At 38.1% G+C, this 24,008-nt stretch overlaps 1 protein-coding gene across 1 annotated transcript in view; it reads right to left on the bottom strand.

Annotated features, from left to right (window-relative positions):
- SLC44A5 (solute carrier family 44 member 5) overlaps positions 1–24,008 on the bottom strand; it is a 216,229-nt gene that overhangs the window by 173,391 nt on the left and 18,830 nt on the right. The window contains exon 2 of the mRNA XM_018045539.1: positions 11,550–11,598. The gene's annotated coding sequence lies outside the window, so the exon portion shown is untranslated. The remainder of the gene's footprint in view (positions 1–11,549; positions 11,599–24,008) is intronic.

Consider the following 24,008-nt stretch of genomic DNA (forward strand, 5'->3'; position numbering starts at 1 on the left):
AGTTGGACACTACTTAGCAACCTAACAACAACAATAGTGACAAGACACATACTAATTACTTCAAAAAGAATAAAAAGTTCACAAGGACTGCATAAACTTATGAGACAGCATTGTGTTATCACAATAATTGAAGTTGTCTACTTAATAATGGCACTTTAGAAATTAAAAAGCTTTTGTTGAGCATCAATAGAGCTATATGCATATATCACAAAGCCCAGAAGCTGAGCTCTTCCTTCTCTGCTTTGGCATTAAAAGTTGAATCATAAAGACAGGAAGAGGTCTAAGACGATATAGTAGAGAGACCCTGAACTCATCTCCTCCCATGAACACACCCAATTTGCACCTATATACAAAGCAACCCATCCTGAGGGTTTATTGAACAGCTCTACAAATACAAGGACCACATAGAAATTGGTAGGAAAGACAGAGAAACGCTATACACAGAAACCTCACCCTTACCCTTAGCCACATGACCTGCAACAGGGGCAGGTATTATTGAGGGACCTGAGTGTAGACTCATCCACCCTGAGATACAGCAAAAATATTAAATAAAAACAATAAACATGCTACTTTAAAGGGCACCTAGATTATATGGAAAGAAATCCATTTACTAACCTTAGAGCTTTTGCTAAACTGGCAGAGAACTACTGGAACTCTCTCTAATATGAGAGGAACTGGCAAGTGCCATTGTTTGAATCACCTCCAGAACTCTCCATGGTCCACAGCCACCCCAGTTCCAGCCATTCTACCAAGATGGCCTCAACATGGCACACCCAGGGACTGCCCACAGCCAGAGCCTACTGCTATTCTAGCTGCTCCACCAAGGCAACTTCAGGATTGCCTCCAATTCATGCGCACCCTAACTCCTGCCAACCTGCCAAGGCAGACTTGGCACAACGTACCTTGAGATTTTACCCGACTCACACCTGCTCCAGCTCCAGTTAGCCTGCCAAAGCTAGCAGGTGCAAACAGTCTACATAGTAGACAGTCCCATACAAGGCCACTCCGTCAGACTAGGAGAGGTAGCTATTTTGCATAATTCATAGAAACAAATGCCAAGAGTCGAACAAAATGAAAAGACAGAAATATTTTCTAAGTGAAAGAACAAAATAAAACCCTAGGGAAAATCTTAATGAAACAGAGGTAAATATTTTACCTGACATAGAATACAAAGAAATAGTCATAAAGATGCTCAGTATACTTAAAAGAGAAATGGAGAAATACAGTGAGATCTTCAATGAAGACTTAGAAAATACAAGACAGAACCAATCAGAGCTGATGAATACAATAACTGAAAAAAGGAATCAATAGCAGATTAGATAATACAAAAGAGAAGATCAGCTACATGGAAGAGAGAATAGCGGAAATCATCCAATCAGAAAGGCAAAGAGAAGAAAGTTTTTTTTTTAATAAAGGGAATTTAAGGGACTTCTAGAGAAACATCAACCATACTAACATTTGCATTATAGAGGTCCAAGAAAAATAAAAGAGACAGAAAGGGGAAGAATACTTGTTTGAAAACATAATGGCTGAAAACATCCCTATTCTAGGGAAAGAAAGAAACATTTAGGTATAGGAAACCTAGAAAGTCCCAAACAAGATGAACCCAAAATGATTCATACCAAGATATATTATAATTAATGAAGCAAAAGATAGAGTCTCAAAGACAGCAAGAGAAAAATAAGCAATTCCATACAAGGTAAACCCCATAAGGCTATTAGCTGATTTTTAAGCAGAAACTTAACAGATAAGAAGAGAATGTCAGGATATATGTAAAGTGATGAAAGAAAAAATAATTACAGTCCAAAATACTCTATCTGGCAAAATTACAGAATGCAGAATTAAAGAGAGAAATAAATCCCAGTCAAGCTAAAATAAAGTTAATTACCACCAAATCGAACTTACAAGAAATGCTAAAGGATTTCTTTAGGGGAAAAGGTCACAATAAAAATGTTTAAATATATGAAAAAAAAAAAAACCTCACTTGAAAAGGCGAATATATAGGAATGGTATGAGATCAGCTTTTTGAAAAGCTAGTCTGAAAGTTATAAGACAAAAGCAGTGCAATCAACCACAATGAGTTGGTACTCAAAATTAAAAGATTTTAAACATGATGTCAAAAACATAAAATGTGAGGGGGGTAAAACTGCAGTGCTTTTCAGTTCACTTCAGTTCAGTCACTCAGTCGTGTCCGACTCTTTGCAACCCCATGAATTGCAGCACGCCAGGCCTCCCTGTCCATCACCAACTCCTGGAGTTCACTCAGACTCGCGTCCATCGAGTCAGTGATGCCATCCAGCCATCTCATCCTCTGTAGTCCCCTTCTCCTCCTGCCCCCAATCCCTCCCAGCATCAGAGTTTTTCCAATGAGTCAACTCTTCACATGAGGTGGCCAAAGTACTGGAGTTTCAGCTTTAGCATTATTCCTTCCAAAGAAATCCCAGGGCTGATCTCCTTCAGAATGGACTGGTTGGATCTCCTTGCAGTCCAAGGGACTCTCAAGAGTCTTCTCCAACAGCACACTTCAAAAGCATCAATTCTTTGGCACTCAGCTTTCTTCACAGTCCAAATCTCACATCCATACATGACCACTGGAAAAACCATAGCCTTGACTAGACGGATCTTTGTTGGCAAAGTAAATGTCTCTGCTTTTGAATATGCTATCTAGGTTGGTCATAACTTTCCTTCCAAGGAGTAAGCGTCTTTTAATTTCATGGCTGCAATCACCATCTGCAGTGATTTTGGAGCTCAAAAAAATAAAGACTGACACTGTTTCCACAGTTTCCCTTTTAGATGCTTTCAAACTTGAGAATATCAGCTTAAAATAGATGACCAGGTATACAAGTTGGTGTATACGAACCACATGGTTACACCAGAAACTTAACAATACACAAAAATACAGAGAAAGGAATCCAAACATAGCACTAAAAGAATACATAAAACCATAGGGAAGTAACCAAGAGAAGCAGATGAGAACAGAGAACAACTACAAAAACTACCAGAAAGCAATTAACAAAATGGCAATTAGTGTACATGTACCGATAACTACTTTAAATGCAAATGAATTAAATTCTCCAGTCAAAAGATATAGGGTAACTTAATGCATTAAGAAGAAGACTCATCTAACAATAGTTTTCATTACAATCCCAAAGAAAGGCAATGCCAAAGAATGCTCAAACTACCACTACAATTGCACTCATCTCACATGCTAGTAATGCTTGCTCATGTAATGCTCAAAATTCTCCAAGCCAGGCTTCAGCAATATGTGATCCGTGAACTTCCAGATGTTCAAGCTGCTTTTAGAAAAGGCAGAGGAACGAGAGATCAAATTGCCAACATCTGCTAGATCATCAAAAAAGCAAGAAAGTTCCAGAAAAACATCTATTTCTGCTCTATTGACTATGCCAAAACCTTTGACTGTGTGGATCACAATAAACTGAGGAAAATTCTTCAAGAGTTGGGAATACCAGACCACCTGACCTACCTCTTGAGAAACCTATATGCAGGTCAGGAAGCAACAGTTAGAACTGGACATGGAACAACAAACTGGTTCCAAATAGGAAAAGGAGTATGTCAAGGCTGTATATTGTCACCCTGCTTATTTAACTTCTATGCAGAGTACATCATGAGAAACGCTGAACTGGAAGAAACACAAGCTGGAATCAAGGTTGCCGGGAGAAGTATCAATAACCTCAGATATGCAGATGACACCACTCTTATGGCAGAAAGCGAAGAGGAACTCAAAAGCCTCTTGATGAAAGTGAAAGAGGAGAGTGGAAAACATTGGCTTAAAGTTCAACATTCAGAAAACTAAGATCATGGCATCTGGTCCCATCACTTCATAGGAAATAGATGGGAAAACAGTGGAAACAGTGTCACAGTTTATTTTTTTGAGCTCCAAAATCACTGCAGATGGTGATTGCAGCCATGAAATTAAAAGATGCTTACTCCTTGGAAGGAAAGTTATGACCAACCTAGATAGCATATTCAAAAGCAGAGACATTACTTTGCCAACTAAGGCCCATCTAGTCAAGGCTATGGTTTTTCCAGTAGTCATGTATGGATGTGAGAGTTGGACTGTGCAGAAGGCTGAGCACCAAAGAATTGATGCTTTTGAAGTGTGCTGTTGGAGAAGACTCTTGAGAGTCCCTTGGACTGTAAGGAGATCCAACCAGTCCACTCTAAAGGAGATCAGTCCTGGGTGTCCCTTGGAAGGAATGATGCTAAAGCTGAAACTCGAATACTTTGGCCACCTCATGTGAAGAGTTGACTCATTGGAAAAGAGTCTGATGCTGGGAGGGATTGGGGGCAGGAGGAGAAGGGGATGACAGAGGATGAGATGGCTGGATGGCATCACCGACTCGATGGACATGAATTTGAGTGAACTCAGGGAGTTGGTGATGGATAGGGAGGCCTAGCGTGCTGCGATTCATGTGGTCTCAAAGAGTCGGACACGACTGAGTGACTGAACTGAACTGAATATGTTGCTACAGGGGACTCAACTGAGCTCTAAAGACCTAAAGAGAGTGAAAGTGAAGGGATACAAAAATATATTCCATGCAAATGGAAACAAAAAGAAAGCTGGGGAAGTAATACCCATATCAGACAAAGTAGACTTTTATAAAAGACTTTAACTAGAGACAAAATGGGCATTGCATAATGATAAACGGGTCAAAAAACACAAAATAATACAACATATAATAACATTTATACACCCAACAAAGAAGCACCTGAATAAGTAAAGTAAAATATAAGCAGATATAAAGAAAGACACAATAATACAATAACATTCTACTTAAACCAATAGATCATCCATATAGAAAATCAATAGGAAAATACTATGAACAGGCATATTCTTTTTGGCTGAGCCACCAGGGAAGCCCTATAAACAGTTGCCAGATGCCATTTAAGTGGATAACCTAGAAGAAAGAGACACATTCCTAGAAACATAAAATCTGCCAAGATTTCCAAGTCTCTATTTTCAGAATAAATGGAAAATCTGAATAGACCAATCACTAGTAATGATATTGAATCAGTAATTTAAAAAATAACTCTCCGTGTACACCCATGGTGAATTCATGTTCATGTATGGCAAAATAAATACAATATTGTAAAGTAATTAGGCTCCAATTAAAATAAATAAATATATATTTAAAAATAGTAAATAAATGAATGAACTAAAAAAAATAATAACTCTCAACAAACAAAGGTCACAGGACTAGATGGCTTCACAGGGGAATTCTAAAAAACATTTGAAGAAGAGTTATCTATTCTTCTTAAACTATTCCAGAATGTTGAAGAAAAGGGAATACTTTTGAATTTATTCTATGAGTCCAGCATTACCCTGAACCAAAATCAGACACACAAACACAGAGAAAATTACAGCCAAATATCCTTGATGAACACAGAAACAGAAAGTCTCCAAAAAAAAAAAATTTAGCAAACTGAATGCAATAACACATTAAAGTCGAATTTATTCCAAGAATTGAAGGATGGTTCAGTAGCTGCAATCAATGTAACACTACATTAACAAAATCAATGATGAAAGTCCATATGGTCATCGTAATAAATACAGAAAAAATTTTGACAAAATTCAACATCCATTTATGACAAACACTCTTAACAAAGTGTGAATAGAGTGAACATACCTCAACATAATAGAAGTCACATATGACAAATCCACATCCAACATTATGCTCAACAGTAAAAACATGGAAGATTTTCTTCTAAGATCAAGAACAAGACAAGGATGCCCAATCTCACAACTTTCATTCAACATAGCATTGGGGAGTCTAGCCAGACAAGAAAAAGGAATAAAAGAAGAAAACTAGAGGGGTAGGATGGGGTGTGAAGTGAGGGGGGGGGTTCAAGAGGGAGGGAACATATATACACCTAGGGTTGATCTTTGTTGATGTATGACAGAAACTAACACAATATTATAAAGCAATTTGTAATATTATTAAAAGGGAAAAAAGGCATTCAAATTAGAAGGGAAGCAATAAAACTATTACTATCTGCAGATAACATGACTACATATAGAACACATTAAGACTCCACCAAAACACTCTCAAAACTAATGAAAGAGTTCAATAAAGTTGCAGGACAGAAGTTTAATAGACATAAGTTTGTTGCTTTTCTATACACTGATAATGAAGTATTAGAAACGAAGAAAACAATCCACTCAATGTCGCATCAACAAATAAAATACCTAGGAATAAATTTAACATAAGAAGTAAAATATCTTTACTCTGAGAACTATAAGACATTGATAAAAGAAATTGAAGATGACACAAATAAATGAAAAGACACTCTGTGCTCATAGATTGTAAGAATTAATATTGTTGAAATGTCCATATTATCCAAAGCAATACACAGATTCCGTGCAATCCCTTTTGAAATACAGCATTTTTCAAAGAACTAGAACAAATAATTCTAAAATTTGTATGGCATCACAAAAGACCCCAAAGAGCCAAAATCTTGAGAAATAACCAAGCTGGAGGTATCACAGTCCCTGATTTCAAATTATACCACAAAGCTATAGTCACTAGAACAGCATGATACTGGCAGAAAAGCCAACACACAGATGAATGGAATAGAATAGAGAGCTCAGAAGTAAACCCACTCTATTATGGTCAATTAACCTACAATAAAGGATGCAAGAATGTACAATGGAGAGAAACAGTCTCTTCAATAGTGTTGGAAAAACCAGATAACTAATTGCAAAAGAATCCAACTAGACAACTTTCTCACACCATAAACAAAGTAAACTCAAATGGATTAAAAATTTAAATGAAAGATATGAAACTATAAAACTCCTAGAAGAAAACATAAGCAGTAACCTCTTTGACACTCGTCTTAGCAATATTTTTTTGGATATGTCTCCAAATATCCCATGGCAACAAAAGCAAAAATAATATGACTAGTTCAAACTAAAGAGTGTTTGCACAGTGAAGAAAACCACCAACAAAATGAAAATGCAACCTACTAAATTGGAGAAGATATTTGCAAACAATATATGTGATAAGGAGTTTATATCCAAAATATATAAATAACTTATACTATTCAACATCAAAAAATAAACAACCTCACTTAAAAATCAGTAGAAGACCTGAATGGACATTTTCCCAAAAAAGTTAGATGGTCAAATAAGCACCTGAAAAGGTACTCAACATCACTAATCATCAGGAAAATGCAAACCAAAACTACAATGAGATATCACCTTACACCTGTCAGAATGGCTTTATCAAAAAGGCAGGAAACAATAAAAACTGGCAAGGATGTATGAGAAAAGGGAAACTATCACTATGGTGAACTATCAGTAGAAATACAAACCAGTACAGCCACTTTGGAAAATAGCATGGAGGTTCCTTTAAAAACTAAAAATAGGGCTTCCCTGATGGTCCAGTGGTTAAGTATCTGACTGCTAATGGAGGGGACATGGGTTCGATCTCCGGTCTCGAAAGATCCCACATGCCATGGGGCAACTAAGCCCATGTGCCACAACTACTGAGCCAGTACTCTAGAGCCCACAAGCTGCAGCTACGGAGCCCACATGCCACAACTACTAAAGCCCGTGCTCCACAACAAGGGAAGCCACCGCAGTGAGTAGCCTGCACATTGCAGCTAGAGGAGAGCCCCCTCATGCTGAAGCTAGGGAAAGCCTGTGTGCAGCAACAAAGATCCAGCACGGCCAAAATAAAAATGAATAAATAAGTAAATGTAAAAACAAAACTAAAAACAGAAGTACCATATGATTCAGCAATTGCACTTCAAGGTATTTACCTGAGGAAAATGAAAATACTAGTTCAAACAGATATATGCAGCCTATGTTCATTGCAGTACTATTTGTAATAGCCAAGATATGGAAGCAACCTAAGTATCCATCAATATATGAATGGATCAAGATGCGGTGTGGTATGGTGTGGTATAGTGTATGTGTCTAATGGAATATTAGCCATAAAAAAGTGAAATCTCACCATTTGTGACAGTACTATAGATATATAAGGTGCTATGCTAAGTGAAATAAGTTAGAGAAAAACAAACACCATACGATTTCATTTATATGTGGAATTTAAGAAACAAAGGAAGAAACAAAACAGAAACAGACTCATAAATCCAGAGAACAAACTGATAGTTGCCAGAGGGGAGAGACATGGGAGGACAGACAAATGGTAAAGGGAATGAACAAGGTACAAACCTCCAGTTATAAATAAGTTACAGGAATATAATATATACATAGGAAATAGAGTCAATAATATTTTAACAATTCTCCATGGTGACAGATGGTAACTAGCATAATGAATAAAAAATATCAAATCACTATGTTGTATACCTGAAACTAATATAATATTGTATGCTAATTACAATAATAAAAAATATTGAATCACAGAATCACAGAGTTTCAAGGTTGGAAAGGACTCAGAGGTCATTTAGTGTAAGTCCTTTATATGAATGAATCCCCTTCACAACATTCATAATAAATGACCCTTCAGTCTCTCTTTAAATCCCTTCCTGACAGTAAATTTAACCTTTCCCCAGTGCCTCAGGTAAAAATAAGCACATCTTATTACATTCCAGACAGATTTTGTACCATTTATAATAATAGTTATTTTCAGCATTGTGAAACCTATCAATTTGATTAGTATCAGCCATAGATCCTTCATCTACTTTGCATATAGAGAAGGGAAAAAGTCAATTATGGAACATTCAAGGTTTTCATTTCTATTTACCTGTCTGCCTATAAGCTGCTTCTTACAAGAATGAATATTCTGACTTAGCGAAATGCCTTAAAACTGGATGCAACAGCATTATTAAAATAGAAATAGAAATTCAAAATCTTAAAAACAAATGCTCAACTCAAAGGCCAGTGTAGTTGCTGGCACTGAAATTAAATTATCAGTGGGCTTTCTACAAGTCAGGACAAAAGGAGAAACAGTAGATTTCAGTTCTCTTTATATAACAGAAGAAAGTACACTTACTTTCCATTAAATGAAAATTTTTCTTTGTCCTAAAATTGTAAGAGAAATTTCTCATGTAGCAGCTTGTAAAAGAGATTTATTTCTTAGTTTTTTGTGTGCATTCATTTTTGCCCTCTAATGGTACTGCCAAGAATACTGCTAAACATCCCTTAAACTTTTAAAAAAATCTCACAACCTCAATCCAACGTTAAAATTCTATTGAATATAGGAGACAAAGCACAGGCACTGGTTAACTACCTTTCCAAATGGGACTATCAAAAACACTGTTTGTGGAACTTCCCTGGAGGTACAGTGGTTAAGAATCTGCCTTCTAATACAGGGGACTCAGGTTTGATACCTGGTTAGGGAACTAAGATCCCACACACTGCAAAGCAACTAAGCCTGCATGCTGCAACTAAGATCCAATGCAGTCAAATAAATATTTCTTTAAGAACTGTTTGTTGTCAACATTATGGGACATTAGCTTCCATATATGCCCAATTCTTATCTAGTTAATGTTGTTTACTCACTAAGTCATGTTTGACTCTTTGTGACCCCGTGGACTGTAGCCCACCAGGCTCCTTCTGTCCATGGGATTTTCCAGGCAAGAATACTAGAGTGGGTTGCCATTTCCTTCTCCGATCTTCTCGGCCCAGGATCAAACTCCTGCATTGGCAGGTGGATTCTTTACCACGGAGCCAGCCAGAAAGTCCCTCTTATCTAAGTAGGTGGGGACAAATGAAAAACTAAGTTAATCTCTTCTATGGAATTACCATCCTTCCTTCACTTCTCTTGGAAATAACTACAGTTGGCTGATCACTGAGCACAAAATGATGTTCTTGTGAACTGAAGTGGTATACAGAACATTGTGAATGGTGAGCAGACAGTGCTGTGAAGGTCTGCTGGAATATCTGATAAGACTTGGGATCTCTCAAAAAGAAACTGACTTTATGTAAGTAACATGTTATTAAAGCTGGCCTTGATGCAGAGGTAATGTGAAGAAAGTGGGGTTTCTCACTTGCTCTTGAAACACCTCAACTATTTTCCCAGAAAAGGCATTATGAACCTCTGCATCTGAAAAGTTACCAATGAGCAAACTGTGTCTTTCTATAGTTAAGCCCCCATGGTTTTACAATACTTCTCTCCATTCTTAGACTAAAGAATTAGGGGGGAGGGGAGGTATACACAATGATTATTTTACCTTTGAAGGCTTTTTGGTGCTAAGACATCACAAAAGGCCCTTAGTAAAAATAGATTACTTTCTCACAGTGATCATCACAGTGCTTTAGACTTTACCTGGACCACCTGGTTTTATCAGTACATTCTAAATAACTGAAGACAGATTTTAACCTCCTTCCCCACACCCACAGCCAGTCAGACCAAGCTCTGCTTTCTTCTCTATGGCTAGAAAAGGCATTAACTCTAATCTGTATTTCATCTGTGTAAATTTGGTAGCTCTTATTATCATTGTTTTTGTTTCTACTGTTGAATCTGGATTATATCTAGAGGTCTCTTGAGGTCAATAAGCTAGATGCCATTCATACAAATTAGTTACTATGAAAAGAATGCAAGCACAATAAAAGTACTCCATATCAAATGAGGCTGCTTGTACACTGGTCAATAAAATGTATTCATGGTGTTACCATGGAGAGAATGAGAGAGATTTCAGACTTACTCTAAAGAGGGCATAGGTACATCTTTGAATGAGTGACTCAAACAAATGACTTGGCTTCTTACAGAATTAGAATAAACTAGATACACTTCTGTTTAAAGCTAGGATATTACAGAGACATAACAGTAATGCTAATATATGTGCTGGCAAGTGCAAATAAGGACGCTGATCATTATTTCACATCACAGTTTATTATGACATGCAACTGCCAGAAATCAAAGTCAATGCTAAGCCAAAAAAAAAAAGCTGCCCACAGGATAATCTTCTCTTCATTTTTAGCCATTCTACCATGCAAGCTCCCTTTTTAGGAGGAAACCTTAGAATAGAGGGTAGAAAATAATAATAAAAGATGCCTGTGAATTATTGGATAATTTTTAAATGCCATGCCACCTTGCAGGAGCAACACCAGTTGAGACAAGCAGATATTTTCCTAAAGCAGTTTAAAATACCCTAAAGCATACATGTGGCATTGGTGAATGGATGACTCTGAGAAAGCTCTCCACTTTGGGAGGCTGAGTGGCACAAATACCCTGTGTGGAAGAAGTTGGCATAGCAACTCTGCATTTGCAGTGGCGAATCACAGAGTAAACAGGTGCATAAAACAACTACTGGAACGCGCCTGCTTCTCTACAAAGTGGTTAAATCTTGTAAAGCAGTTTTTTGCTTCTCTTCTCGAGAAACACAAACTCTTCAGTCTAATAAATTGAGGCAGTTAGTTTGCTGAATAGCAGAGGATATTCATGACTCACGGGAAGATTTATACTTACCCTGTATAAATAAGGGGACATTTATGCTAAAAATAAGTCATTTCCTTCTCATAGTAGACACAATTCTCTGTTGACCAGAAAATGATATATATATAAAAAAATAAGTTTTCTGTGTTTGTTAACAAATACATTCCAGAGAAAAGAACTGCTTACCTGTTGACAACGGGTCCTCTGAAATGCGGATCATGTGCCCTTGGAGTGCCTGCATTTAAAATAAAGAACTTTCTAAGCATGTAAGCCAATGAAATGGCAAATAAATATACATAAAATATGAATAAAGAAAAATTTATATCTTAGGCAGTCCACTGCTTAGTGCAGTGTTGAACTCATTCTTTGGTCCAGTGAAACATCAATTATACCTTGGATATAGCTGTCAATCATTTTCCCTCTCTCCAGCTAGAAGCAAGTCTGGGAAGAGTTGTTAAGCACCGTATTCTTAGGCACACTGTTCTCCCACTGTTCTGAGCAGCAACATCATAGATCACAGCCAAGAGAGCAAAACTTGAAGCCCCTCCAGTCTGCAAAAACGCATTCTACCATCTGCCATTTCCAAGTATTGCTGTGTATTTGTGAGGTGCACAGTGTAATAGAGATGTTTGCTTATCTCAGTTCTCCCTTTCCTCTCGGTACATGAAGCTTTCTTTTAAGAAACTGGAATACCAGTCACTATTGGTCTCTGCCATGTTGGCTATATGTTATGCAAAAATCATTATTATATTTTACTATACAAACATTATTTTTATTGCTTTTTATTGTTATTTTTTAGATCTACTGGCAGACTTCATACCATTTGAAGAAATGCCCTAGTCATTCACTGTTGTAACATGAATTGTCATATATTACCCTTGTCTTTAAACAATACAAAGTAGACACAGAATGGCCTTTTTCCCCGCATGTACTGGGTACACCCAGTAACAAGTTCTGTAAAATCATTTCTGGCCAAAGGTTTATATTTTGCAATTCTCACCCCCTGACTCTTCTCCCCCAACCAAAGGATTCCTGCTCCCTTTCTCTAGGCATTTGTCCCTATAAAAAGGCCTGAATTAAAGACAGAATTTCAAAAGGGTCTGGAAAAAAGAGGTGTGTGTGTCAGCAATCTGACTCAGCCTGTACTCAATGGGGAAATTAGACCTGAGGACTCCAAAGCCTCTTCAGTGTAATCACAGGCTGAGGGCAGAACAACAGGAAGAAGAGGACAGACTTGGAACAGAAATCCAAGCGCCAATCAGTCAGCTAGTATTCATAAAGCACCTGTCATACGTTGAGAGCTCTGAGGGCTTACAGAAGATACATAAAGGATGCTTCCTGTCTTGGAGACCTTACAGTTGGTGGGCAAGACTGACATATTGACTCATTCAACCAACATTTCTTGAAATCTTTATATATCAGGTCTTGTATTATAGTACACGAGCAATGAAAAGACTGTATAAAATAATAAAGTACTAAATTGTATGGTATTGGCCTGAAGTGTTACAAGAGTTCTGAGAAAGTAAGTTTCATCGAGGACTGGAGCAGTCAAGAGCATCTCATTCAAGAAGTGAGATTTTTGTGAAAGATTGGAACAAAATAAAAGGGAAAAGAGAAACATTCTGAATGGGTGAAACTAGAATTCTGTTAAATTCAGTAACTACATATTGATCGCCCATTATGTGCTCTGCATTGAAAGAAGCACTACAGGGAATACAGGGTTTAATGAAACACAGTCTCTTTCTTCGACAGGCTAACAAAGGAGTGAGCAGGGAGAGAAATAAGAAAAGACCACAAGTCAGAATATGATACCATAAGAGGGGGTACAAGAAAAGTATTAGGAGCATTCTAAGGAAGGAAAGGTCACATTCAGTTGAGATTAGTAAGGAAGAGTTCCTAGAGTCACGGTATCTTGAGATGGGCAAGTATGAAGTCATAGAGTTAGAAACGAACAGCAAGTGCACAGCTATGGTGAAAAGATCAGCCTGATTAGAGTCCTAGATAATCGGACAGAAAGAGGAAAACATAACCCTAAACAAATAGTATGGAACCAGCCTACAGAACCCCTAAAAAACCAGGAACAGAAGGTATTTTATACATCCTAGGCCAACAGGGAGTCATAGAAGGATTTCTTTTTTTGCCTAGAACTATAACTTAATGCAAAAAACAGTAGTTTCATCTTTCTCATATGAAGATGAACCATTTTGATTCTAAACGTTACTTCATTCCCAGATCTCATGTGAGTTTTGTAACTTGGAAGGTAGGTAGCAATTTTAATCTGACTTTTCAGATGCTGGTTGCTCACAAGGATAAGTTATCTGAGGAAATACCCAGAGCTCAGAGTTGAGAAGGGCCAGTGGCCACAGGACACACTTTGGGGATCCCCCAGGATAGGGGAATGCTAGGCCTCAGCTTCTAGAATAAACCTTAGGTTTACCTTCATTATTTCAAGTTGTCACTTAGTTGGACAGGTCTCTTTCTGATACAAATTCTGCATATTTACATTCCACATCTTTGGGCTCCAGGTTGGGTATTGACAGTCAAGGACCTTGGGTCATAGAAGGATTTTCAAAAAGGAATGACATGGTAGAAGCAGGGTTTAATTAAAGAATAATCTAGTAGCAGTATATAAGTGTTATCACCAAGTACAAAGTCAAGGGGACCAACTAGGAACCTATTGCAATAATAGAGGTGAAGTCATGTGAGCCCCACCCCAAATGGTGGTGGAAGTAATTGGAAAGAGAGATTCATCAGTCATCACAGAGCAGTCATGTGGCTTAGGGGTTAGGAGCAATGGCTCTGGAGTCAGACTGCCTATTCTCTGACACTTACTAGCCGTGACCCTAGACAGATCATATCACTTCTCTGAGTCTCAGTTTCCATATCTGTAAAGGGTTAGTCACTTAGTCATGTCCTACTCTTTGCGACCCCATGGACTATAGCCCTCCAGGCTCTTTTGTCCATGGGATTCTCCAGGCAAGAATACTGAAGTGGGTAGCCATTCCCTTCTCCAGGGGATCTTCCCAGCCCAGGGACTGAACCCAGGTCTCCTGCATTGCAGGTAGATTCTTTACTGTCTGAGCCAACAGGAAATCCCATATATCTATAAATGGGGATGATGATAGTATCTACGCCATAAAGATATTATGAGGATTAAATGAATTAATACTTGTAAAAATGCTTAAAACAGTGGTTGATACTTAGTAAGCCCCTATGTATATTCATTCTTAGTCAGAATTACATGACAAAGATAAAAAGCACTTGAATGGTCAGACTTAGGGTGTGAAAGCGAAATGTCAAAAAAAAAGACCAAATAAAGAGATTTCAGATCTAGAAATTGTGGTTCTCTGTTACTTTGGTCTTTTGGGGCTTCCCTGGTGGCTCAGAGGTTAAAGCATCTGCCTACAAGGCAGGAGACCTGGGTTCGATCTTTGGGTTGGGAAGATCCCCTGGAGAAGGAAATGGCAACCCACTCCAGTACTCTTGCCTGGAGAATCCTATGGGCAGAGAAGCCTGGTGGGCTACAGTCCACGGGGTCGCAAAGAGTCGGACACGACTGAGCGACTTCACTTCACTTCACTTCTGGTCTTTTACCTCAGTTTAAGGTTGATTTTATTAAAACAGTTGGGAATGTTAGCAAGTGGAACAAACTGTAATGTTGTTATGAGAAAAAGAGCATGAGGCTGATTCAGCTCATGGGGACATCAATTGAAAGTCCAGTGTTCAACTTAAATCAAGAAACCAAAGTCTTATGGAGAAGGAGAGGAATGAACTGGGAATTTGATGATGGGGGATAAAAGGTATAACACTTAGAATGGATAAACAACAAGGTCCTACTGTAAAGCGCAGGAAACTACATCCAATATCCTGGGATAAACCATAATGGGAAAGAATATTTTAAAAAAGAATGTATATGTGTGTAAAACTGAGTTACTTTGCTATATACCAGAGGTTTGTACAACATTGTAAATCAAATATACTTCAATAAAAATTTTTTTTTAAAGAAATTGAAGTCTGGGTCAAACCTTGAGATAAATACTTGGAAGTCATAACTTTATCACATGAAAAGTAATAAATTCCATAAAGAATATCAGGATCTGTTGTTATAGTGAAAATAACAATAACAATAATATTTAACACATTTTCAATCATTAAATGTTAAGCACTGTTCTAAGTGCTTTCATGCATTATTTTGCTTACTTTGAAAAATAAATGTATTCTTTAGTTAGATTAGAAACTATTATTAGCCTCATTACACATATGCAAAAATCCAGACATAGAGAGGCCAAGGTACCCACTGTCACCGACATGGTGTATAATGGACCTGGGAGCCATACTGCCCTATCTTATTGCAGCAAAACAGACTCCTCTGGTCATGCCCTACAAAGCCAACATGGGTTCCTACTCTGGGGGAAGTGAGTAGAATGTTTTCTGTTTGAGACAGCTGTAAATACTTCATTTCTGACACAATTGTCAGCTTCTCCTTTTCTGACTGCCTTGTCTGCCTCTACCTCATGGCAACAAACACATTTCAGGGTGCCTAGTCACCATTTCTCTGGGAACTGACTTTCTCTCTAATCCACAGGCATGGTCTCAAGCCACCAAGCTTCTCCTTTGTAGCTGTTTCCTGGCAATCAGTGACTGGATCTAGTTTGGATATTACACCCAAACTAGGCCAGTCATTTCTGGTCACTCTATCCCAGGGATTAGAATTAAAATAGACAGTGAAAGATCAGAACTGCAAAATGTAAAGCCTGAAGACTGGAGCGGAGTAAGAAAGCTTTCAGAAAGAAATCACTGAAGCCAATGTGTAAGAGCAGCAAAGATGGAAATCTTCATGGACTTCAGCTTTCTGTTCCAGTCCCGACCCGAGACCTGGGTTGAGTTTTGTGTGATATATTATATCCTTATACTGAAGTCCTTTATCTTGCTTTTTGCTAGTTCACATCTGTTACAGGCAACCAAAGACTGCCACTAATACACTCCCTCTTTTGACCTGACTTAAGGTTTCAACAACTCTTTTTAACAACATTTATTATATTCTTGCAATAGAAAGTTGGTAGGGATTTGAGGAAGAATTCTGGAGACTAAGTCTGCTTTCACAAATCTCAAGTGAAAATACGAACTATAAGCTTAAGACTAAAATTTCAACACTGGTGTTAAGAGCCATGATAGAGACGTGCAGAGGGTTCCATGGAGCCAGAGGGGTTCATGAACAGGTAGGTCTCTTCACCTCCTTACTGATGCTGAACTTGGGCTCTACTTTCCACCAGTACTCAGGACCTGTGCATTGACTTGGATAATGAACACTAGTGCTAACATTCTTGCTGGTTCAAGATTTCCATCCCCAAACTGGCTGTACAGTTAAAATATACCAAAACCATTTTATCTAGCCCCTTCACACCAAATACTATAGTTCCAAAGGTCTGGGGTAGACTTGTCCTATCAGACAATTCTGATGCACAATCAAATTTGGAGACCACTAGGTCACTTGAGAGAATTTGAGAAATTCAGCAGTGGCCACAGGACTGGAAAATTTGAGATGGATGAAACTGGAGCCAATTATACAGAGTGAAGTAAGCCAGAAAGAAAAACACCAATACAGTATACTAACACATATATATGGAATTTAGGAAGATGGCAATGACGACCCTGTATGCAAGACAGGAAAAAAGACACAGATGTGTATAACGGACTTTTGGACTCAGAGGGAGAGGGAGAGGGTGGGATGATTTGGGAGAATGGGAATTCTAACATGTATACTGTCATGTAAGAATTGAATCGCCAGTCCATGTCTGACGTAGGGTGCAGCTTGCTTGGGGCAGGTGCATGGGGATGACCCAGAGAGATGTTGTGGGGAGGGAGGTGGGAGGGGGGTTCATGTTTGGGAACGCATGTAAGAATTAAAGATTTTAAAATTTAAAAAAAATAAAAATAAAATAAAAAAATAAATAAATAAATAAATAAATAAAAATAAAATAAAATTCCTCTGAAAAAGTGAAAAAAAAAAAAAAAAAACATCTACTTCTGCTTTGCTGACTACACCAAAGCCTTGACTGTGTGGATCACAAAAAACAGTGGGAAATTATTCAAGAGATGCGAATACCAGACCACCTGACCTGCCTCCTGAGAAATCTGTATGCAGGTCAAGAAGCAGCAGTTAGAACTGGACAGGGAACAACAGACTGATTCCAAATTGGGGAATGAGTACATCAAGGCTGTATATTGTCACCCTGCTTATTTAACTTCTATGCAGAGTACATCATGTGACATTCAGGGCTGGATGAAGCACAAGCTGGAATCAAGATTGCCGGGAGAAATATCAATAACCTCAGATAACGCAGATGACACACACCTTATGGCAGAAAGCAAAGAGGAACTGAAGAGCCTCTTGATGAGAGTGAAAGAGGAGAGTGAAAAAGTTGGCTTAAAACTCAACATTCAAAAAACTAAGATCATGCATCTGGTCCCAATCATTTCATGGCAAATAGATAGGGAAATAATGGAAACAGTGAGAGACTTTATTTCCTTGGGCTCCAAAATCACTGCAGATGGTGACTATAGCCATGAAATTAAAAGACGCTTGCTCCTTGGAAGAAACGCTATGACAAACCTAGACAGCATATTAAAAAGCAGAGATATGACTTTGCCAACAAAGATCCATCTAGTCAAAGCCATGGTTTTTCCAGTAGTCATGTATGCATATGAGCATTGGACCATAAAGAAAGCTGAGCACCAAAGAATTGATGCTTTTGAACTTGGCTGTTGGAGGATACTCTTGAGAGTCTCTTGGACTTCAAAGAGATCAAATAATCCATCCTAAAGGAAATCAGCCCTGAATATTCATTGGAAGGACTGATGCTGAAGCTAAAGTTGCAATACTTTGGCCACCTGATGCAAAGAACTGACTCATTGGAAAACATCCTGATGCTGGGCAAGATTGAAGGCAGGAGGAGAAGGGGACAACAGAGGAAGAGATGGTTGGATGGCATCACTGACTTGATGGACATGAGTTTGAGCAGGCTACAGGAGTTGGTGACAGCCAGGGAAGCCTTGCATAATACAGTCCATGGGGTCACAAAGAGTCAAACATGACTAAGTGACTGAACTGAATTGAGGTCACTTGATTTCATTCTGAATTTTATTCTTAACCTCTGTTTCATTCATGCACTGTCTGTAATTCTAGCTATACATAACAGACCAAGCCTAATGAAGTAAGAGAAAAGCAAATCATTGGATATGTATGAGCTTTGGGAAACACACAATTAAGAGTAAGAGATAACAGTTATGGGAAGAGAAGCAGAAAGTGACATTCAAGAAAACTCAAGAATTTCAAGAAAGAAGGATTATAAATTCCATAGAAATATTATTATTAAGTGAATGCTTATTTGTACTAGGAACTGCTAAAACAGCTTTACACACATATGTAATTTTTTACAATTCTACACAAGCATAATGTGAATAGTCCCCCCTTGAACTATGCAATACAATAGCACTGGCATATTTATTTTGTCATTTAATGCTCTCAATAATTCTATGATGTATGCCACTGTTATCCTTCCATTTTATAGATGAGGAAGTTGAATCACAGCTAATTTGCCCTAGCTCAGTGAGCTAACAAGAGGTGGAGGTGGCATTCAGTCTGACCCCAAAGCCTCTGCTGAGCTACCTGGCAGTAAATTTCTAGATAGTGACCTTAGAGAAATTTCATAGATGAGTGAGGAAAGAAAATATATTGAAAGACGTTGGAAACTTATATTGATCCTGTAATTATTCTCTTTTCCAAAAAGATGGGCAAAACTGGTTTAAAAGTGTCTAGGCTAGCTCCCAATTTTTGTGTGATTTGTACCTTAGAAAGTGAAAAAGTGGATTGCAGTATCTTCTGAAAAGCTGACACTTTTTGACTGTAATTTCTGGCTGCCTTATATTTCAGTTGCAAATATACTAAGACCTCAGTCAAATGATAAAATTTAGCTGATTTCATATAGTAATAGCAGCTGGAAAGTGATAATTTCACCCTGCCCCATGTGCTGACAGAATCTGTATTGTCATGCAAATTTTTTATTTCCTGAAATCAATACAGGGCATTGCTTTTTCTGAGGCTCTCATGTGCTCTAATTGCATCTCTGGAATAAATAGACTGAGGGACCAGCTAAGTAAAAAGAGCTATAATGCTTCACTACCACATAGCTCAGCTAATTAAGTGCAATTCATATTTCTCACTTAAAGGAAAAGAAAAGAAATTAAAATTAGGTAATCATTTTAAAAGCTTCATCAGTTCTTATGACTCTCTGATCACCAAAACTGTTGTGGTAATAGAATCACTAAAAATTATTCATTATAGACAGTTGCACATTTGTTATTATAGCTAACAGTTTATATTACAGGTATACAGTGCAATTTTTTCTTACTAGAAATAATTCCTGAAGATTATGAAAAACAGTCCAGGTAATTAATTCAGTTTATGGGTGCCAACTGCACATGACTCAGTCAAATGAAAACAGCAAGATAAAGCAGCTGGTCATGCCCAGACACTTTTCTTTCTTAAAAGCAATCTGTTTCTCAAAGAAAATGACAATATAACTACCATTGATCAGTTATTTAAAGCAAAAATCTGAGACATTTAATGTTATTCCTTCAGGTGTTCTCCTTCAGATAATCTAATGTGACTTAGAGTGTGAAGGGGGAACTAAGGTGAGGCAAACAAGTATCCGAGAACTTAAAACTATTATGAGCAAGCACATCAGATTACTTTCCAACAAGCATGGGAAAATAGTGTGGTACAAAGTTGTCTTACTTTAGTATTCTACAACAGTCAGTGGAGAATTGGGAATAATTAAATACTTGTTTTACTTTACTTTTCAATTATGTTTGTGATGGTGTATCTATAAATGAGGACCTGTCATTTTATCAAAGGAAAAGGTTCCCTTCCCTCTAAGTCTCAATGAAGGACAAAGAGCCATATTCCTTGCCATTTCTTAGTGGACAATGTTGCAATTTCACAGCCCATATGGCCTTTCTTGATCTGGCCCATTTACCCGCCTCATCTCCTACCACCCCTCACTTCAAACTTGATCTTTTAGCAATTCTGAACTGCTATGGTTCCCCTCCAAAAGTGACTCAGCTGGTAAAGAACAGTGGATTCTTTACCATCTGAGCTACCAGGGAAGCCCAAGAATACTGGGATGGGTAGCGCTTCCCTTCTCCAGTAGATCTTCCCAACCCAGGAATTGAACTGGAATCTCCTGCATTGCAGGCAGATTCTTTATCAGCTGAGCTAACCAGGGAAGCTCCTATTTTATACAGTGCTCTCTGAATAATAGGACTTTCCCCTCTTTGTTCCCTTGGCAATGGCTAAAGGAAGTCTACAGTTGTGTTCACAAATTTTCCATTCATTTTCAAGAAGGACAAGGACAAAAGACATTCTACTGGTTATTATGCCAGTAAGTGGAGCCCACTTTGACTGGTCCCTACATCATGGTAGCTAATTCCATTCATCTTGAGACATGTATTTCTATTATTGCACGTGGTATACTGTATTGTTGCATGTGGCATACTGTATCATCAAGGTGTTTGTTTACATGCTGTGGTAGGTAGATCCTCATGTCCTAATCTCCAAACTTGTGACTATGTTACCTTACATGGCAAAAGGGACTTTGCAGATTTAGTTAAGTGGAAAATCACAAGACATAGAGATTACCCTGGATTATCTAGGTGAGCCTTGTATAATTACAAGAGTCCTTAAATAGGGAAAAGGGAGACAGAAGAGTCAAAGGAGATGTGACAGCGGAAACAAGGTCAAAGTGAGGCAACACGAGAAAAACTTGACTGGCCGTTGCTGGCTTTGATGACTGAAGTGAGTGATGAGTCAAGGAACGTGGCGACCTCTAGAAGGTGGAAATTTAAAAAGACTGATTTGTCTCCCATAGAACCTCTAGGAAATAATGCAGCCCTGTCGACATCTTGATTTCAGTCCACTGAGACCTATTGTGGACTTCTGACCTCCAGAATTGTAAGTCTGTGTGATTTTAAACCACCTCATTTGTGCTGAGTCATTACAGCAGCAAGAGGAAGCTAATACACATGACTATTCCTCCTATTGGATTGATAACTCATTTAGGGAAGAAACTAGACTTTGGGGATTGCTCTATTGCTATTACCTGCTTCAGTACCTGGTGTATACATAATAGGCATTCAATAAATGTTTATAGGGTAAGTTTAAAAATAATGTCAATGTAATTGTGAACTCTTCCCTGGTGGCTCAGGTGGTAAAGTATCTGCCTGCAATGAGGGAGACCTGGGTTCAATCCCTGGGTCACAAGATTCCCTGGAGAAGGGAATGGCAACCTGCTCCAGTGTTCTTGCATGAAGAATTCCATGGACCGAGAAGTCTGGTGGACCACAGTCCATGAGGTCGCAGAGTCGGACATGACTGAGAGACTAACTATTTTAATTTAGGTTATAAAAATACAAATAGGAAATCAATCTTGACAATCATCAGCTAATTATTTTAGACAGGTTTCAACTTGGATTAAAAGCAAGTTAACAGACTCTTAAAAACACAGTTACATTAAAAAAAAATGACTCCCCCATCACTAACACTAATTTATCATTCATTTTGTAATATCAAGATCAGTAGGAGTTAACAAAGGAAGTAAGGGAGACAGTACCTCATACTGCTGAGTAAAAATTGCTATCAAATTACCTGGCATCAAATGTCATCTTTGCCACTACAAGCTGTGTGATCTTGAGAGAATTGCTTTTTTTCTCTCTGAAATTCCATTTTGTCATTTACAAAGTGATAGGTAGTAGCAAAAAGTACAAAATGAAAAAAGAAGGAAATAATTTCTTCCTTCAGGATGACCATCTAACTGGAAAATAGTAAAGTTTATGTAAATCACCCTTATAATGAAAGTCAATCTGTGTAGAATTAATGCAACCCAACTGTAGTCGGATTGTCACAGTGACTATAAGTGACACCAACAATTCTAAATGCTTTCAATGACTAAGCTGGGTATAACATTTATGAAATCACTTTTTGAAAGAAAGAAGTTTTGAGCATGCTTAAAGGATAGAATCTTGTGTCACCTGGGAAAGCTGGACAAAAGCACATGCTGAGCCAAAGCAAAGAGAGAATCTGGGGGAAGAAACATGAGAGCAGTCAGCGGAATGACACACACCATCAGGAGCTGGAGGATTTACAAAGCCCCTCAAGTCTTCTGGGAAGGTAACACAATCGTCACGTGTATGCTTCTGCAAGATGCAGAGGAAACGGAAAAGCAAAGGCAGGGGAACCAACACGAAGATTGCTGTCATATTTCAGGCATGGGATGGTGGTAGGTGCCTGACTGAGACTGTAGCAATGAGAGAACATGAGGCAATTCCAGAAGCACCACAGAGGAGTACCCTTGGTAGGGGTGAAAGAAAGGGCATAGTACCGTGCTTCATCACCTCGTGATGGCAATGTCTCTTGCAGAAAATGATGTGCATTCCAGAAACTCCTCTTGAGCAGAAACATGACCCCACATTGGACATGGCAAGATGAACAGATATGCAAATAAGACTCCTTCAGCACTGATCCAAACCAAACAATACTATGGTATCACGATCTGATGGTTGTTCTTCCCCCACACTGAAAAACTTCCTCAACATATGAATGACAAAACATCCTATGACAAAACACTGGAATGTCAAATCTCTTGCTTTAAGATTATTTTTTAATCTTTTTTTCAAAGATTTTTTTTTTTTTTTAGGGGGCTTCCCTTGGGGCTCAGCTGGTAAAGAATCCACCTGCAATGCAGGAGACCTGGGTTCGATCCCTGGGTTGGGAAGTTCCCTTAGAAAAGGAAAAAGCTACCCATTCCAGTATTCTAGCCTGGAGAATTCCATGAATTGTATAGTCCATGGGGTTGCAAAGAGTCGCACACAACTGAGCACCTTTTTTGATTTCACTTTAAATCCACAGGGTTGGTTTCTAAATAGCTTGCATCATCATTTGAAATAATCTGCCCTATATGAACACAAACTGTTAACATTCAGTTAAAATGTCAACCTTAGAAGAAATACCTTAAAAAACCAACCTCGTGTCCACTGAGCAAGCAAAAAAGACATACATAAAACACTCAGACTGCTTCCAAATAGACCGGTTTTATAGGCAATGCTGAAAGACGCACGGTTAGGGGGCAATGGAAATGTACTTCTGAAAAAATGATTTTTCTTGACTACTGTGACAAAGCACTGAATTTGTGCTATAGAACAGCCATGAATTACTGGATAACCACACATCTCAGAATAAATAAAATTATGAATCAATATTGATTTAAAAATAGTCTGGAAGCAAAGAAGAAAATGAATTGAGTTTGAAGGTTATCAGCTTGGGTTTTCTAATATTTCTTTCTAGCCATATTTGTATTTTATTGCTCAACATGAAGCACTTAAAAAAAAAGACCAATAACACACTTTAATTACACTGAAGCAACTCCTTATTTTCTTCCAGTTTTCATAGGTTATATATTTCATTAGCATGCCAAGCCCTATTCCCATACCTCCAAGAAACTATAAGAACAATTTCACAACCAGAGATAGGAAACAAGGAGCATATTTACTTATCTTAAAAATAAAAATAAGTGACTTCATCTGGCCTTT

Source organism: Capra hircus, chromosome 3 (genome assembly GCF_001704415.2).
Source record: "Capra hircus breed San Clemente chromosome 3, ASM170441v1, whole genome shotgun sequence".
Classification (NCBI taxonomy): Eukaryota; Metazoa; Chordata; class Mammalia; order Artiodactyla; family Bovidae; genus Capra; species Capra hircus.